The 20,142-nt window shown below is 36.5% G+C and overlaps 1 protein-coding gene across 5 annotated transcripts in view; it reads left to right on the top strand.

Moving 5' to 3' along the window:
* Window positions 1-20,142, top strand: part of PTCHD4 (patched domain containing 4) — a 214,925-nt gene that overhangs the window by 151,725 nt on the left and 43,058 nt on the right. The window lies entirely within an intron of this gene.

The following is a 20,142-nucleotide window of genomic DNA, read 5'->3' as shown; positions in this document are numbered from 1 at the left end:
CCTTTCTAAAATCTCCCACCCCAGACACCTATAACCCTTCTTTTCTTCATACATTTTTCCTTTCACCAATACATAATATATTCCATATCATGCTTATTTATGTTATTTACTATTTGCCTTTTCCCCGAGAATATGAGCCCCATAGGAGCAGAGATTTCCTTCGCTTTGATCACCACTGTATCCTTAATGCCTATAATAGTGTTTAGTACATAGGACACACTCAATAAATATATATTGAATGAAAGAATACATGAATAAGCAAGCCGTCTTTCCTTATAGGTACTTCTGCCTATCACCATCACAAGTAATTTCTTTCTTTTCCTTTTGCATGTTTTTAAGAAAATGTGTCAAATTTCTAGCTGAAAAATTTATATATATTGTGTTCATCTATGCTCAACTTAAGAATGCTTACCAGTCCCATTTTAGCCATTTCTTCTCTTCTGAACTGTCTCTCTCCACCGACAAAATGAAACTAGAGGGAGAGAGATTAAGTTGCAAAAACTTAAAAAGCAGATGTATTTTTTTCTCAATGTATAGAAATTGGCTATGGGTTATCGAGAAGTTTTGCTTCAATTCTGTGAGTATTTATGAATCTGCTGACCAAACTCTTGTGACGGGTCATGAAAATGTCAGAAAAACTCTTCTTAGAGAGCCTCAAGAAAAACAGTCCATTTCTGTAATCTTAAACAGAAAGCACTATGTGAATATATGTTTCCTTTGTACTTTGGAACAAAGGAAAATATCGAGTTTTTAAGATTCAAAAGTGTGCGTGGGTTACTTATAAGCATATGAAATTGGCTCAAGTTAAGACATATTTCACAATTACCCCATCAAAAGAGACAAAGAAAGATTAGAATTTAGATTTATTTATATGTGATTAAAAGGAAATCAAAGTAGTTGACATTTTTTAAATTGGCTGCTTTGTTTGAAATGGAAGGGAAAATGATTGCTAATTAATATTCTGACTGAAATCATCACAAACATCTCCCATTTCTTTGTCAGTCAATATTCTCATAATTTTCTGAGTTCTAAAATCATTTCCTTCATTTCAATATTCCCATGTATTTGTTTCCCTGAGCTCCTGCAGTTTCATCTCTAAATGGTATACAGCTCCTTGAACACAATAAGTAAATAACAAATGCCTATTTCCCTGAATTAAAGCATCTTGAATTCTTATGCAAGTATTAAATATATGCCTTCTCTCAGTAAGACTGTAAACCCCTCAAAATAAAAAAGTATCCTAACCTAGTTTCCTCTCTAGTCACTCAATACCCAGAACACACTAGTTACTAAATGATTTAAAGAACAAAGGCAAAAAAAATATGGAAGGAAAATTAAACTTCCGTATAACTGCCCATTGACAAGTACAGGAGACAGGCAGAGTGACCTTCCTCAAAGGAGCTTAGCTGCCTCCACATTAATACTTTGCTAGAAGCAAAAGGCAATGTTAACTTGACCTTAGCCCAACCTCCAGGATCTTATCAAAAAATCCCTTTGGAAACTTCCTTTATCTCTAACCCCAAAGATACATGTTGGTGATCATCCTCTAAGAATATGCCCACTGATATACATCTGAAGGGTCAAAAGACGAGGCTTTTCTAGACAGTAGTAAATGACCTTTTCCTAATGACAGCCAACCCCTCAAGGTCCTGGAAACTTTCCTTCCAAATTCCTTAGAGACTTATGCTATCCCTAACCCCCTCCCAACTTAAAAATATAGAATCAGCTGCTCCTCATGACCCCAGGTCCTGTCCCCATGCTTTAATAAAACCACCCTTTTTGTACCAAAGATGACTCAAGAATTCTTTCTTGACTGTTTACTAGTAGACCCTAACATTTCACATCACTAAATACTTGTTAAACTTGATTTGTTAAAAAACAAACATTGAGGGGTACCTGGGTGGCTCAATCAATTAAGTGCCTGCCTTCGACTCAGGTCATGAACTCAGGGTTCTGAGATCAAGCCCCATGTCAGGCTCCCTGCTCAGTGGGAGTCTGCTTCTTCCTTTCCTTCTGCCACTATGTACCCCTCATTTGTTCTCTCTCTCTCTCTCTCAAATCAATCAATAAATAAAATCTTTTTAAAAAAGAAAACATTGGTGCACAGCAGATATTTAGGAATTAAAGGATAATAATTTTATAAAATTTAAAGTTAAGCATTTCAGTAAAACCTACTGTCATGAGGAGAACCAGAAGATGCTAATTCATCAAGAATCAGACTGGTTGTTGCGTTGTTACTGTTACTGTTGTTGTTGTTGTTGTTGTTGTTGTTGTTGTTAAAATCTCTAATTCCCCAGTGTTTTCACAATAATTAAGTCAGAAATTTGAGCTAAGCTAATAAAGTAACACTTATTCTAACTGTACTGACCTGCTCGTATTATTTGTAAGGCATTAGTGAACTATCTCCACTGAGTTTACATGAGTCTAGAAATTTAGTTCTAAAAGACAGGAAGGGAAGGGAGGAAAGGAGGGATGTGGGAGGAAAGGTAGGTAGAAGGAGGGGTACCTCTGCTAGAAAGAAGGAAAATAAAAGCACAATTTCAAAGATTTAACATGAAGATTCCTTCCATAGAGTCTAAAAGGCAGGAAACAATCTAATGTTAATAATAAACAGAGTGATGTGTGAACTACTGAGATTTTATTCTTATCTAAGAACCTAGCCCTCTGCTGTTTAGAAGGTAAGTACCCTCCACACCTTTCTTCCCTCTCTGTGCTTAATGCACATATGCAATACACCATCTCTCTGTCTCCCACCTGACTTCTCTCGTGGGAAAACTAAATTGGTTTAAATCATGTGGGAGCATTATAAATACTGTTTAGTGATTAGAATAAATTGGTTCAAATCACATAGGTACTTTCCTATGTACTGACTGATGAGATTTAGATATGCTATGATTTATAAACAAAATGAAGGAGGTTACCCTGGCAAGATATGAAAGGTAGGAACAACTTCTGCATTTAAGAAATTGAAAGGGAAGAAAAGGGTACATTTCCCAAGTCATTCCATGAGGCCACTATTACTCTGATTCCAAAACAGATAAAGACATCACAAGGAAAGAAAACTACAGACCAGTATCTCCTATGAATATAAATGGAAAAATTCTCAACAAAATATTAGCAAATCAGATCCAATAACATATAAAAAGGATTGTAGGGGTGCCTAGGTGGCTAAGTTGGTTAAGCATCTGACTCTTGGTTTCAGCTCAGGTCATGATCTGATCTCAGGGTCACAAGATTGAGCCCCACATTGGGCTCTGCAATGACTATGAAGTCTGTATGCGATTCTCTCTCCTCTGTCTCTGCCCCCAGGTCCCCACCACTCATGTGTGTACTCTCTCTTTCTCTGAAAAATAAAAAATAAATAAAAAATAAAAAAGGATTGTAAATCATAAGCAAATGGAATTTATCCCACAAATGCAAGGGTGGTTTAACATCTAAAAACCAATTAATGTGTCAATAGAATAAAGGTCAGAAACTACATGCTTATCCCAATACACACAGAAGAGGAATTTGACAAACCTCAATACCCTTTTACCATAAAAACACTCAACAAACTAAGAATTGAAGGAAGTTTTCTTAAGGTAAAAAAACAAACAAACAAAAAAGGATTTATGCAAAACCCAAAGCTAACAGCATACTTAATGGTGAATACTTTGTCCCTAAGATCAGGAATAAGACAAGGATGTCTGCCCTCACCACTTCTATTCAACATTGTACCTGGACAATTAGGCAAGAGAATGAAATAAAAGGTATTCATAATGAAACAAAACTATCTCTATTTGGAGATGACATGATCTCATCATAGAGAATTCTAAAGAATATACCAGAAAATGCTTGGGACTAATAAATGAGGTCAGCAAGTTTTCAAGACACAAGATCAATATATAAAAATCAATTATATTTCTATGCACTGGCAATAAATAATCCAAAAATGAAATTAAGAAAATAATACCATTTACAATAACATTAAAAAGAATAAAATCATTAGGAATAAATTTACCAAAAGAAGTACAAAATCATACTCTGAAAACTAACAACACTGTTGAAAACAAGCATTAAAAGACCTAAGTAAATAGAAAAACATCCCATGTTCATAGATCAGAAGAATGACTATACTGCTACAGTAATGAAGACACAGAGGCAGTGGCACAAGGATAGACAAATCAGTGAGTGGAATAAAATTGAAACTCCAGAAATAATTCTTATGTTATGGTGAGTTGACTTTTGGCAGAAGTGCCCAGATAATTCAGTGGGGCAAGACAGTCTTCTCAGCTAATGATACCAGGACAAATGGATATCCACATGAAAAGAGAGAAATAGGACTTCATGCTACACCATAAGTAAAATTTACCTCAGATATATCATACACCTAAATGAAAGAGCTAAAACTATAAATCTCTTAGAAGAAAATATAAGAGTCACTTTTGATGGCCTTAATGAAGCAAAGCCTTCTCAGAAATGGTACTAAAAGCAACAAAAAGAAAAGATAAATTGGACTTCCCCAAATTAAAAAATTTTGTATTTCAAAAGATACCTTGATGAAAATGAAAAGACAGCTAGTGAGAGAAAATAATTGCAACTCACATATCTGATCTGACTTATATCCAGAATATGCAAAGAAATATTATAACTTAATAATAAAAAGACAAGCCAGTTAAAACTTAAGCAAAGAATTTAAATATTTATCCCAAGAAGTTAAACAAATGTCCAAAAAGCTTAAAAGATGCTCAGCCTCATTAGTCCTTAGAGAAATGCAAGTTAAAATCACAATGAGAACATCATATGTATTAGGATGGTTAAAATTAAAAAGTCAGATAATAGCAAATAATTAACAAATGTTGGTGAGGCTATAAAGAATTATAACTATTAGTACATTGCTGGTGGAAATGTAAAGTAGTGCATCTCCTTTGGAAAACAGTCTGATAATTCCTGAAAATGATAAATGTAGAGTTATCATACGACCCAGCAATTCTGCTCATAGGTATGCAACCAAGAGGAATGAAAATATATGTGCACACAAAAACTTCTATACAAATATTCATAGCAGCATTACTCATAATAGCCAAAAAGTAGAAACAACCCAGATGTCCACCAGCTGATGCACAGATAAATACATGTGGCATAGCCAACAATGGGATAATATTTGGCCATAAAAAGGAATGAAGTATTGATACATATTACAATAGGAGTGAACCTTGAAAACGTTACACTAAAGATGCTAGTTGCAAAAAACTAAATATTGTATAACTTCATTTACATATAGTAGACAAATCTATAGACATGGAAAGTAGATTAAGTGGCTGTCTGGGACTGGAGGTTTAGGGATGGAGATGGGGAAGGAGGAGTGACTACTAATGGGTATGGGGTTTCTTTAGGAGTGATGAAATGTTCTAAAATTAATTGTGGTGATGGTTGCTCAACTCTCTAATACACTAAAAAATCATTAAATGGGTGAATTGTATGTCATGTATCTCAATAAGGTTATTCAAAACAAAAGGAAGTGTTCATCTTCCTTTTTTTAATATTTCATTCGCAAACCCCATTAGGACATCAAGCAAAGTTATTTCAGAAAATGTTTGATCTCCAATACCCAATAAGATGAATTTGAAGTCAGAAATCCTTAGTAGCTGTACACTATAATGCTTATATTACATTTAAGGAACATGATGAATTATTACTGGTTCCACAGCCATTTCACAAATATCATTCCACTTGGTAGCAGTCAGGAAAATAATATACTAACTTTGTCAAAAATATTTCCTAAGCATCTATAATGATCATAGTACAGTGAGAGCTCAGGTATTTAGAAGCAAAGAGACATCTGATATTGCTTCAGGAAGTTGGCAAAATATATAAATTGAGAAGAACAATAGAGGAGCATAAAAAAGTATTTAACAATGTGCATTACATGGAAGAAGTTCTCAGGGGAATCCCAGGATTTATGTCATTTATAGTACTAGATAGCCCTGCTATATAGGGGAGAGGACCTCCTAGACTTATATCTATTTTGATGTTTTGCTTTAGTATTTAATCTCTTGTTTCTCGTAAGAGCAAATACTCTTCCACTTATGGAAGAGTATTCTAGTCTTCTCCCCGAAGGAAAAAAAAATCTAAGAGGAAATCCTTCCATTTATTCATGCAAACCCTTTACTGGATTCCTCTCCAGGGAGAAGAGTGACCTTTTTGATTAGAGAAATAGGAGACCCTGACATCCAATGGCCCCAAGACCAGCAGGGATCTAACCTAAAAAAGCAAACTTACTTCTCTTTTCCCTCTTTCTTCACTTCTTTCTTTCCCTCATTCCTTGTTCTCACCTCTCTTTATTTTCCCTTAGTGGCATGCCCTCCCTCCTCTTGCAAGGGACGCATGTCTTCCTGAAGTGACTTTGCTTTTAACTGGAAGGACATCTACATTGCATTGAAAGGTAGAAGCCTCTGGTATCCTCTCATTTACTTTTACATAAGTGAGCTGATGAGTGCACTTCTGCTTCCCTCTGGTCTTTGTGTTTGCCCTTTTTAAAATGACCCTTGAAAATAAATGTGAGTGGTTGCATGTGCACATTAAACTGACCCTGAATCTCCAGCATTACTGTTGAGATATTCTTTTGCTAATCTCATGCATCCATTCATATTCAATGAGGAAAATTCCTTAGACATTACCGCATGGGGGAAATAATTAAAAAGCACAGGGTCAGGTCAAATTATGGGAATGGTGCTCTTTACAGAGATATTTTAAAAATTAATATTAGCCAAAAAGATTCTGTAAGTTACCTAAAATTTTATATACAGGGTTATGATGGTTTAAAATGCAATTTAGAAATATAAAATGCTGTTTCAGAAGGGTGAAATAATAACAAATAAAAAAGAAAATTGCAGCTTGAATATGAGTATTTATGATATGCCTACTCTATAACTAGTACCAGACTATTAAATTAAAGATATTTTCTTTCACTGATCATTTCAGAGGTAATGTGGGGAAGTCAGTCATGTCAATCAATCAGCCCTCCTCCTTGCTGGGCTCTGTGCAGTGGAGAATACATAGCTAGCTGAGAATCATATTTTCATCCTTGTAAGTGGAGGAACAATATTTCCCAAAGTTCCCGGTAAAGCTGGAATGGAGACTTTAAATGGTACCAGAGGCTAATGTGGGGAGCTCTACCTAACAAACCCTTTATCTAGATTTTCCCTCTCCTTCCCATAAGGAGAGTTAGTTCTTTAAGGAATCCCCCTTAAGATTTCTTTGGCAGCCAATTGCATGGAAGCTTATGATTTTCCTCACAAATCCAGTTGCTGTCAGAAGACAGTGCTGGAGACCAACAAGAGATGGATAACTTACCTGCCTTTAGAACAAAAAAGCCAGGAGTGCTTTTGCATGGAATGAGAAAGCTGAGGGCAAACCCTAACCCTCCTTACTCATCATTAACCTAAGTAGTGCAGGATAGAGAAATGAGGTTCAGCTTATTTCTTGTTTTAGAGGAATAGCAGCCAACCTAGTGATATATTGTTATCAGGCTCCAACCATCAGATCAGCTATACCCAGTACTTGGAAGAGTGTTTAAAGAGTAAGAGTAAGAAATGGAAGTAGAGTCTTCAGCACTACCTGAATGACAGTAGATAGAAGCCACCTATTTATGAAAACATGAGAACATGAGAAGTAGGGAATGAGAAAGCTGAGGGTAAGTCCTGACCCTACCTTACTCACCCATTAATACAAGTAGACTCTCCAGCACTAATCAAATAAGAATGAATGGACACCCCTTTTCTTGGAAACATGAGAAGGAAGTATCCCCTCCACAACGTACTAGAACACCACAAATCTTGGAAGCTCAGAGGTACCCACTCACTCCTCAGTTTTATAATAACTATTTGTTAAGTGCCAAGCATTGCCTTGCAAAATGGTTATATAAGAATCACAGCAGAACACAGTTACTGCTCTCAAGATCACAGTCTACTTACACTGGGGTAAGATTTGGATTCTGCTCCTGACTACCAATGGAACTCTGTCAATACTGTATGTCATGGATTCTCCTGAGACTCCATTTCCTAATTATCAAATGACAGTGGAAAAGTAATATGCATGTCACTAGAGGAGTGCATGAGATTCATATTCAGAGATATTCCTCAGGATCCCCCATCTGCTCATCAGTGACTCTTTCCTTTGTACTCAGCCTATTTTGTCAACACATATCTGTTTTAGAAAAGGATATGACAAGCTCGTTCAGCCAAAAGAATAAAGAACCACTACGTTTACAAGGTGAATCCTCCCAGAAGTATTTATATTTTCATGGAAGACTAATTCCTCAAGTTGAAGACTGAAACAATTTCCACTTGTAGATTTTCATACATTTTAACTTTCTTCTCCTAGTGTAAATCTAACTTGTCAGGCAACTCTACTGGCAAATCAGGCCAGCCGTGATGCATGGAGAGCCAGTATGGAAAACTCTGTCCTGTTTTTGTTTTTGTTTTTGTTGTTTTTACATGTATTAGTTTGTTCACAGGCTTTGTAAACCTATCCAAGAAGCATTCCTATGATACTCTACCTCAAAGGGCTAGAATCCTTCAGAGTATCTCCCTGAACTTTTTAATGGTCACAGGACCAAAAATCATCCTTCCCTAGAGTCCAGTTAGCTGTTTTATAGTTATAGCAATCTGGGAGCTTTTCATTTGTATCTTATTGTTTCTTGATGAATCTTTGCCTAATGGAAATGGGCAGGACAAAGTCTGTAGGGATTATGAAGAGGGAAGTGAGTTAAGATTTATCACAAGAGGTCAATAAGTATCCTACAATTTTCAATCACTGAAGCTATGGTTAGTGGCCTGGCATGTTGTCATGATTAATTGTCATTTCTATTGATAACTTCAAGAATGAAACACAGCCATGTGCTATATAGTACACAACAAACACATAGCCTAAGACCCAAAGGACCACTCAGCCATATGTAAAAGTGATCACTAATATTTACTGAGTGTTTAATATGTGCCACCAACTATGGTAAACATTTTATGTTATCTCATTTATTATTCTCACCAACACTGCCAGGTAGGTGCTTGCATTCTGTTTGCATGTGAGAAAAACAACATGGAGAGTCTCCATGAAGGTATCCAGTTAGGGTATGAACACAAGGGCCTGTACTCAGGCCCCCTCTGCCTCCCCCCACCCACTGTCCTCTAGCCGCTGTCTTTGGGAATCAACCCCTAACAAGAAAATGTTATGATAAGAATCAGAAAAGATATAACTCTTGTTTATAAGTGTATACTATGTAAAGCCAAGCTAAGCTGTGGACCACTAAAAGTGGAAAAAGTACTAGAAAATATGGTGAGAAGCAGGACTCCTCAAGTGAAAGGGAAGCCTGTATTCATCAGGGATACATTCAAATAACACCAGTTTCGTCACTTCGAGGACCTTCTGAGATGGTCTTCTCACCTCTGGATTGATGGAACTCAGCCACCTGCTCAGCAGCTCTGCTGAGTTCTCCTGGAACAGAAACAGTGGCTGGAAAGCTCCCTTTCGGCTCCCCTCCTGCTAAATGAGAGCAGCACTATGAGCTTATTCTGTATTAAGAACACTCACATAAGGAATGCCACAATTAGTTGAATCCAGTTAACTAAAAGCCTTTATTAATCAGTGTTTTTCCAAAATTAACTTCTAAGGACAAAAAAAAAGGCAAATTTCAAAATAATAATCAGAGAAGAAAACTTGTAAACGTTTCTCTAGGCCTGTTACACATTCATCCAAACTCCCACACTTCTACAACTATATACTACTATTATACTACTATTTGATTACAGCTAACATTTGCAGGAACACTCATTGTGTGTCAGGTATTTGTATTAAGGGATCAATGTGTCTGTTTTTCCTTTAACACAGTAGTCCTTTGAAGCAAATATTATTATTCTATTTTACAGAGCTCCAGCCACCGAGTTCATTTAATCAGGTCATACACCTAATTGATGGTAGTGAAGAAGTGTAAACCCACAGAATGCAACTTTTTAGTCCCTATGCCATATTGCCTCTGGATTATCTGTGCATAATATAATGACAACTCTGAAGACTATTATTTAATAAATAATAATAGCTCACTCATTGAGTGCTTCCTGTATGCCAGGCAGTGCTATAGGCACATTATAACTATTATCTCGTTTAATCTTCATATTAATCCCTTAAAATAGGTACCATTTTATCCTCATTCTTTAGACTAGGAAAGTGAAGCACATAGATGTGTTAAAATAACTCATTCTCTCCACATCACATAGTTATACGTATAGCCAGAACTGGATCCAAAATGTGTTACTCCTAAGTACATTCTTTTCATTGCTACACATTTCGCCTTTTCTTCTTCTTCCTTTCTTTCTTCCTCCCTTTCATTCACTCTTTCTTTTCCTCCTTCCTTCCTTCCTTCTTTCCTTCCTTTCTTCCTTCCTTTAGGACAGGACACAGAAGAGGAATACAAGTCTAATGCATTTTAGAGAGATCTCCAATAAAGTTAATCAAGCAATAAAAGTTGAATCAAAAAGAAATTTATGGTTGATTAACTTAATGACTATTCAAATGATCCAATTCCTGAGTTTTCTGGTTAGTTTTAGTTGAGTTTCCACTGGCTTTTAGGCTATTCTGTTCAGAGAGAAATTCCAGCCCATGGGATCTTTTTATTTCATCTTCATTGGTGAGAAAGGCAGCAAAATGCTCAAGGATGCTCCCAGAAAACTTGCCCTTTGAAGCACTACACTTCTACAAGCGTTCATGCTACAACTTTGAAGATTTCTTTTGAACGATATTTATTAGGAAACTGAAACTATGCATAATTTAAGTATGCTAAGTAGGATTACTTCCATTTCAAATGTGTTTGCCAGTGATTAAACCAGACATTTTAAAAGCATTCTCCAGATCTCAGTGTTACAGAAATCCTAATTTATCACTACTTTTCCTCTTTATAGGATAGAAGATCCCCAAAGCTTGTAATTAATGAAGTGCTAAATTCAGACGTATGGATGTGATGTGGTTTTCAAGTGGGACAAATAGGAGTTATTAAACTTCAGAAAGATGACATTCTACCACATTTTCCTAATGGGAGGCACACAGGAAATGTCCTTCAAATGAATTAATTCTTCTAACTAATTTTTGTTCTTTAAATGTCTTTACCTCAATAAACACTATATCTTAATTTTCATTCATTCCTACAAATTCTTGTATTTATTTTCTTTTTCTATATGACCCCTTAGTCTTGGTCTTGATTATTTTTAAGCATATGCTGTGTTTAGTTTACAAACTACAAATCCACTTTTGTTGACAATCCTAAGATTTTCAGCACAACCACCCTTCTTCCACTAATCGCTCTTCTTCACTTCAAACAACAACCTTTTTAGTTCCACATGGCTCCTCCTCACTTTCCCTACATTAGTATCTGTGTTATCTTCCTCTCAGAACATCTTCCCACTTCTTACGTGGTCAACTGTTGTTGTTTTTTTTTTTTTTCACTGATAAAGCAACAAAAATATTTCTTCCATCAGCAGGCGATCCCTCGGTTTGGAAATTCAAGTCCACCAGGGTTTAACTTTGACTCAGTACTCCTGCTCTAACTCCTATAACAATAAAAGTTTTAATTTATTTTGTGTTCCAAAAGTATAATAAAATGGCAATGCCCTCCAAACAAAGACCACCAGGAATACTACTATAATTGAGCGGATTTGGGTTAATTGATTCATTATTGAGGAAGACTACATACCATTGGGTACCATGGAGCAATGAGGAATAGGGTATTAGAATGGATTTCTATGACTTTTATAAGTGTTAGGTGGTTTGGACGAGGGTTCAAAGTAGCATGGTTGCTTACTGTCAAGAAGAGAGGATAATTGGGTGATAAACTATCTTAATAATATTTATACCTAGAAGGCCAGAAGACCAGACTGGAGACCAAGAGATCAAGACTAAGCTGTAATTAGTAAAAAAAATGGCAATCATTCCTACAACTCTTGATATCAGAGGATGTTTGGTCCATTTTGGCTTTTTGTGTTTTGCTTATACTCAGTCATAATTATGGAGTCGTCTTCTTTGGTCTCAGTCCATCCCAGTCACAGACTGGTCTTCTCTGATGCAGTTCTTCCAGGCTGACTGTGGTCAGCAGGATAACACTAAGCCCAGCAGCTCCTGGCAACACCCAAACCAACTTGACAGCACTCAGATGTCAGGGCTGCTTTTCTTTTTCTAAAAATAATGTATATTCACTTCATAGAACCTGAAAGACATTGAAAGCACTGAGAAAAAAAAAAACTTTGCTCACAGCCTTTTTCCCCTGAATGGGAACACCAGAGAAAGGGAGAGGATAGGAAAGCAGGCCATTGTACGTGTGCTGGTTCTGCAGGGCTGCTTCAGCTTTTGGCAGCACTGAGGCCCTGCAATAAGGAAAGCTGAAAAGAGAGCACCGGGGATCCCTCTCAAAAGCCAACTCAGCTGTGGCGGTAAAGACAGTGGTAACCAAGCTGCATTCAGAAGTGGCACTCCAAGTCAAATGATTGGGAATGTTCTCCATGCAAGCATCCTGCAGTTGCCAGCACTGAACTTTTCTTTCCATTCAAAATAGCACTTACTGTATGCTCAGCACATATGTAAATTTATCTAAAACTCATACTAATCCTATAAGGTAGTCATCTCATTGCATTGTCATCTCATTACATAAAAGAGGAAACTGAGAAATGGAATGTTTAAAAAAATAACCTACTCAAGGTCACTGAACTAGGAAGAAAGAGACCTGCAATTTAAACTCAAGCAATCTGGGGGGTGACTGGGTGGCTCAATTGGCTCAGCATCGGACTCTTAATTTCAGCTCAGGTCATGACCTCAGGGTCCTGGAATTGAGCCTCATCATGCTCCACACTCAGCTGCTCAGTAGGGAAGCTGCTTCGGGATATTCTCTCTCTCTCTCTCTCTCTCTCTCTCTCTCTCTCTCTCTCGCCCCTCAACCCACCCACCACACTCATTCTCACTCTCTCTCTTTATCAAATAAATAAATCTTTAAAAAATAAAAAAACAAACTCAAACTCTGGATTTGGCTACTTTTGTGCTACTAACCACAATACCAAATCATGTTACTTACCTAATTTTGCCCACTTGGAGTATTAAAACCTTAGCAGCAATAGTCACCAGGTTTTAAACAATATACTGTGTGTATGAGGAAACACACATACACATGCATACTAGATTTTTTCAATTTAACTTAATGCAGAAATACAACATAAATTAGCAAAAATGATGGAATGCAACTCAGGAGTGAGACTACCCTTTTCTATGCATTAAGATATGTATAAAATACACAACATCATTGAAAACCGTACAATGAGAAGGTTACTAGATTCCATTTTTTTCTTCTTAGGGACACAATGAAATCCTCTAACCTCCTGCTAAATGCTGAGAGATGAGTGTCTGTTCAGATTCATTTTGAATTCCTCTTTTTGTTGCAATATGCCACCTCTTTACGCTCTGATTGAGCCTCCTTCATTCTGTACTGGGATGGGGACGTTTCAAGAGAAGTGGCTTCCTGCTTGATATGAAGCTAGACCCTCCCTCCCCTCATTACACAATACCATCACAGTTTCTGGTAAAACAATCCAATATGCCCCCTGGCAACAGTGGCTTAGATATTCCTGTCAAATAACTTCCTACTCTACGTTTTTTGGGGCTCTATAGGTATCAAAAGGCAAAATCCTTGGCCATCTTTAAGAACAGAGCTTGATAATCATCTATTTATTCTGATTTAAATTAATCAGTCTACAAATACACATTGATCATCACATCTAGGTTAGACACACTGGGTTTAGAAAATGTCTAAAAAATCTCTCTCTTGGGTAGAAGGTATCTTATAAATTCATTTCTATCCTGCCAAATAACAGTTTAGAACAAGCTTTATAATTTCATATTCCATTCTTCACAGACATCTATAATGCTGAACCAGCCAAATTGATTAATTACATGCTAATTTTGCAATTGAACGTCATTGATATCTATCACCACCTCTGCCATATAATCACTGAGTAACACTCAGCAAATGTCCTTTTCAGTAAAATGAGGCAAATTATATTTCACAGATGCTTATGCTGGATATAGAGCGGTGAGTAATAATCTTTGGAAGAACACTTAAAAATACCTTTAAGACTAGACACAGATCATGGCCAATTCAAATTCACAAACATTTGTTGAACACCAATCAGTGTCAAATAATTGAAATACAAAAATAGAAATGACAGTGCCTAACATAGATAGTGAGGAACTTACAGACTTACATGAAAAACAGGCATACCAGTAGATAATTTTAGTTGGGTGTAGTAGTAAGCACTACCATATGTGTTGGAACACAGAAAGGCTTCTAAGCATCTGAGTTAGGGATGAAGAGGGCAAGCAGAAGGCGTTAGAGATGAGATCATGCTTGAGTGGTATCTTTAAAATAGAAGTAGGAACAGCTAACTAAGCAGAAGGAACAATGGATAAGGATCCTGTGTAACACTGAACAAGTGAATGGTAACTCAAAATGATTCAGTACCCAGATTTTGTTTTGCTGCTGCTGTTAGCTGCATTACTGGTTCAGTTGACTGGATTTTTTTTTATTCACTGTTTATTCATTTGATTGGTATGGGGAAGTCATATAGCCTTAGAGCCCAATAGAAAATTAAAATACTCATTTCCACCTGAACTCAGGGGTGATTTCCACAAACACAATTACTGAAGGCATAGCTAACCAAAGCAGGAATAAATGCTCAGAGAAAGTAAAAAAATTTCTCTGGAGCAGGTCATAAGAAGGAAGGAATATTATTTTTACCTTTATTTCTGATGTCACTGAAAAAGGAGATGTCAAACTCTCATGACCTTCTGAAGGCTTGACATATTCAAGTATAAAGGGAGGCCCACTAGTACATCATCTCAAGGCAAATGAAGAGAATTCTAATTCAGCTGATTAGAAAGAATTAGAAACTCACAGATGGTGCTTATTAGAGCAATATATCAAGAAAAGCCCAGTAGGGAGCACTAATTGAATCAGTTACAATTAGTTCTGATTGGATTTAACCCTTGTTAAAAGTATTTTCTTTGGAATTCTGGATTTGGGAGAGATTGGATTTGGGATCCATCCAGTTGCCATTTGGCAACTGTAGAATTTATATTCAATTTACAAATGAATAACATCCCTTTGAAGGAAGTCATTTTGGGCCAAACCATGTCACCAGAGTTTTCCTACAGCACCGTAGGTGCAACCACAGCGTGAAGTTCACACTGAAATGCTGGAGTTTAGAGAAATGTTGTTAATGTGGGAAGGAATCTCAGAAATCTATCTGACTTTAGAAGTCCTCTTTAGTTGTAAAGTGTCTACTTCAGGTTCAAATGGAATTATAACCAGTTCTGAATATTGTTCAACTCATTTAGGACTGAAATCAGTTTTATTTGGTAACAAAAATACATGTTTTTAGGGGCACCTGGGTGGCTCAGTGGTTGAGCATCTGCCTTCGGCTCAGGTCATGATCCCAGGGTCCTGGGATCAAGGCCTGCATCAGGCTCCCTGCAAGGAGCTTGCTTCTCCCTCTGCCTATGTATCTGCTTATCTCTGTGTCTCTCATGAATAAATAAATGTAATTTTTTTTTAAAAAATACATGTTTTTACATTTTAACCATATAAGATTTTTCCCTCTGGCTGACCTGCAATGCCATGACCAAAAGAAGGATCCACATAATCCTCATTTTTTTTCCATATTCGTCCATTGTAAATAGCAGAACTTCATAAATTATTGTTAAATAGAGTAGATTAGCCAGATGTTATATAAGTTTTGCTTGTTATTGCACAATGCTTCCATTTGCTTCTATTTGGAAAGAGGCCTCCCAACAATATCCCTAAAGACTTTTGGAATATTCAGTACATACACATACACACAAATCTTTTATTCTGATTCATTTCCCTCCTTGAATTTTTCTCCCAGTTCCAGCTCTGTCCAAAGCATTTTTACTCCTAAAAGTGCTCTCCCTGTTCCTTCCCGAAACTCTGCCGAGAGGAAGATTAGTTATCTAATAATGTCCCAGTTGAGCCACTTATTACGGTATTCTAATATGATTGCTCATATACATGTCTCTCACCAGTCAGCAACTTGAATGGAGTTGTTCGTAATACAAACTTAGGCCTTAGGTAAGACTTAAGGATTTTGGTAGAAAGGGACAGAAGCAAAGAACTGTCAGGACTAAGGTACCAAGAAGAAATATAATAGAATCAGTTCAGGTCCTTGTTTGGTGAGGCAAGTCACATTCACATGTGTTCTATCATCATTATCTGAGATTGATCGCAGGTATCTTGTCTGAATTGGAATAGGACCCTCAGTAACAATGGAAAAATAGTGCATATGCCCTTTTAAAAAGCTATGATAGAGAGTTAGGGCTTCTTTCAAGTAAGCTGATATTCAAAAAATGGTATCAGCCTCAGAACGGAAACCAAAGTACAAAGCAAGAAACCAAGAGAGCAAATACTTCAGAGGTTTAAAAATAGGCTCTCTATGGTTGACAGGAGCCAAATGAACAGCAGCAAGAGTAATCCCAAATTCTAATTTCTTCTTACAGGATCCCTGTTCCATGAAATAACTAAGTAGTTACCAGTCTGGATGGATGGATGGTTGAGTAAGTTTAATACATACATACAAAACTGGAAAAAATACACAAAATTGTTAACAGCAATTATCTGTGTTATAGGACTATGAAATAATTTTTTCACCATTTTTTTCCATCTTTCACAATTTTTTTATGGAAATATGTCATGTTTTTATAATCAGAAAAAGGTGATTAAAGCGTGTGTGTGTGTGTGTGTGTGTATACTATCTTTTTCTTTTGACTATACTAGTAATTCTCAATCAGGGGTAATTTGTCCCCCAGTCAGCATTTGGCAATGTCTGGAGATGTATTTGGTGGTCACAACTGTGGAGTGTGCTACTGGCATCTAGTTAGAAGATAGGAATGTTTCTGACCACCCTATGGGACTGCTTCTAAAATTCATATGTATTAGAAGCTATGCTCTCTGTCTCAGAATTACTCAAGTAAAAAAATGACGTTCTGTTCTGACAGATATTGGAAAATATTGTGTTTCTTATTTACCTTTATGTTTTATATGTTGACTAGTATAGGTCTTTGTGTATAACAAATATATATTGGGTTGAACTGAATTAAAAGTGTATAGCTCTTCTGGACACAACTAATGTAGATATAAAGATGCATAATAAATTTCAGAAAAAGTAATTAAACAATACATTTCTTTGACCCATCTAGAATCAAAACTTGATTGAATTCAACAAGAGATTAGTGGACATCTTCTGGGCATCTATCACTTAAGTTCCAGGTGTTCTGCAGAGTATATAAGTAACATCAAATGTACTCTCTGACCTTGAAGACCTCACAATCTAACCAAAGAAAAAGAACATATCCTAAGAACACCATTTTGTTCCAGAGCAAAACAGTGCATGGTTGTGTGCCAAAATGAGTAACTAATTAGTGCGGTAAGACTTTAAGGAGGAGAAAAAATCATTATGTCTGGAATTGTCAGAGATGGCTTCCCGGCAAATTAGAGAATTGAGCTGATGCTTAGCAGACCGATGGACAGAATTTCCATATGACCAGCAATGAGGAGAAGGTATTGTAAGGCAGAGAAAATAGCATGAATAAAACTAAGAAGATAGGATTGATCATGGACGGGTTCACAGGGAGAACAAAGGCTACCATGGCTGAAGCAGGTAATAGATCTGAACTGCTAGGAAATGGCCAGATTACAGTGAGAATCAAATGAGTATCAGTAGGAATGGCCTGTAAAATATCTAAACCTATGAATGGGATAAAATATGCCCTCTCCAAAGTTTGGAAATTTTGTTTTCAGTCTTTATCACACTTAGAGTGGTTACTTAACCTAAAACGATTTAGCATCATCTTCCCACACGTACAGACCTTTGTACTATATAAAGCAACAATCTGACCTACATAGTGTACCTAATATTCCATAAAAGTGACCATTAGCAAAGGAAGCCAAATTTAGCTTCAGCCCCATGTAGCCTTTTCCCTCCTTATGACTACAAAGATAGCAAGAGTCCTCATTTCAGAAGAGAAGAGCTCTAATTAAGGAATTATTTTAATTGCTTCAGCTAATATCCTAATATTACATATTTATCAAGAGAATGAAATAACAAGTATTCTTTTTGGTCAAGGAATCTTGCAGAAGACAGAAATAAAGAATTAATGATAAGAATCAGTAGACTTAAAAAATCATTAGACTTAACTTACATATATGTTGGGCCAGTAATTAAATCCAAGAAGGAATAGATCATTGCTTCCAAAAAAATCTGCAAAAAAAAATAAAAACAAACAAAAACTTATCTTATACCTAAATGCAATTTGCCTAACCTTTCTACTTGCTAGGATAAACTTATCTTTTCTGACTGAGAACTCAAGAGAGAACTTTGGAGGATAATAGGCTTTATAATTAGGATAAGAAGAACTCCAATGCAATAACAATTAATGATTAATAAAAATTCGCAATATAGGTGTAACCATGTATCTTTAAAATCAAATATTAGTGTTAGGCATATTTAAACCCATAAATACTATAGTCTAACTATAAAGCAAGAATTCTTAGATGCTCATAAAACACGTTTCAGAATTGTTAACTTACCCAAAAAACTTTGTTGGTTAGGAATAGATGCAGCTGCATGTAATAACTGTACTTCCAGTGGCTTAGACAAATGGAGATTTGACTCTCCCTAAAGAGACTTAGAGAAGATGGTAGACTGTGGCTCTTATTGGTGGCTCCATGATGCCATTTAGGGCAAAAGCTCCTTCTGGTTTTCTAATAACCATCTTAAGGTGACCATCAGTTACATTACCCAGAAATATGTCACATAAGCCACCTCTGGTTGAAAGGTAAGCTGAGAAATAATTTTTAATTGTGCCATCGCAGTCCCAAATAAAAGTAACAAAGAATGGGAAAAATTATGTAGGCTTATTAGCAACCCTATCAACAACACAAGATCAGTAGTTATAGTAAGACTCCATCCATCATGTTTGTTAAAGCATTACTAAGTGAAATGCTACAATATCCAGGTGCCGCATAATGTCCATTTTCCGAGTTTTCTTGAACTAGGTCATTTTATGCCTTCAAGCCACATTTTTGTCTAATGGATTTCTTGGAGAAGAGCCCAAACACAGCTTGTATCCATTCATAGAAAAGGTTTGTGTGTAGTATCATTTTGCCGACAAGGGCAAGAGTGATCTTTGAAATTTTCACTCACTCAGAAAGTTACCAATTGATATATTGTGGCTGGTAATTGACAGAACTAATTCAGGGAAGTAAAAACAAGGGAATTGAAGGTATGGTATGATATCTTTACTTTCCCAGTGGCTTTCAACTTTTGCTGATAAGGAAGCAAGTGGTACTATCTTAAGAGCTGTTAAGTTCCTGGAGGGAGGGGGCATGGTGGGAGGCGGGGGAACAGTTCAGTATCTAACTGTATTTGGTACATAGCAAGTGCTCAAGTAATATTTGTTGAATGAAGCTTTTTCTTCTTTACCCTTATTAAAGAGTGCACAGAAGTTGATCAAAAAGAAGCATTCCCCATCCACTTTAATGAAGCAACTGTTAGCATCCATACTGCATGAATAAAAGCTCTGTGAGGAGCCCAAAGGAAATGCTTGCTGTGATCTGTCACCCTGAAGGTTTTGCCCTGTCTTTTATGTGACCTGGCAGGTTTTTTTTCAATTCACATCTAATGTTAATTAATCAAATCTATAGGAATTTGTTTCTAAGCCATTTGGCCACCAAGCAGATTATGAACATTGTAAAATCAATGTAAAGTGATTTTTAAGTGTTTAAAATCATCTTATGATTTCCTAAAGCAGTATGTAAGTCAGCTTCAAATGGAGGTTAGGGATTATCAGTCAATGCATCAGTTGATCAGGCATTCAATTGGTGTCGAGGGGCATTTGGAGATGCATGAATGACACCCCCTGCCATTCGGGATTCGTGACTCATTTAGGGAGACAACATGTGGGCAGGGTGAGAAAATAACATAATAATGTTAATTGCACTTATGACTTGTTGAATCAATAAGACAGATAACACATGTTTTGTTTTACCCAGAATACCAA

This window comes from Vulpes vulpes, chromosome 1 (genome assembly GCF_048418805.1).
Source record: "Vulpes vulpes isolate BD-2025 chromosome 1, VulVul3, whole genome shotgun sequence".
Lineage (NCBI taxonomy): Eukaryota > Metazoa > Chordata > Mammalia > Carnivora > Canidae > Vulpes > Vulpes vulpes.
This window is presented reverse-complemented; position numbering and strand designations above follow the sequence as displayed.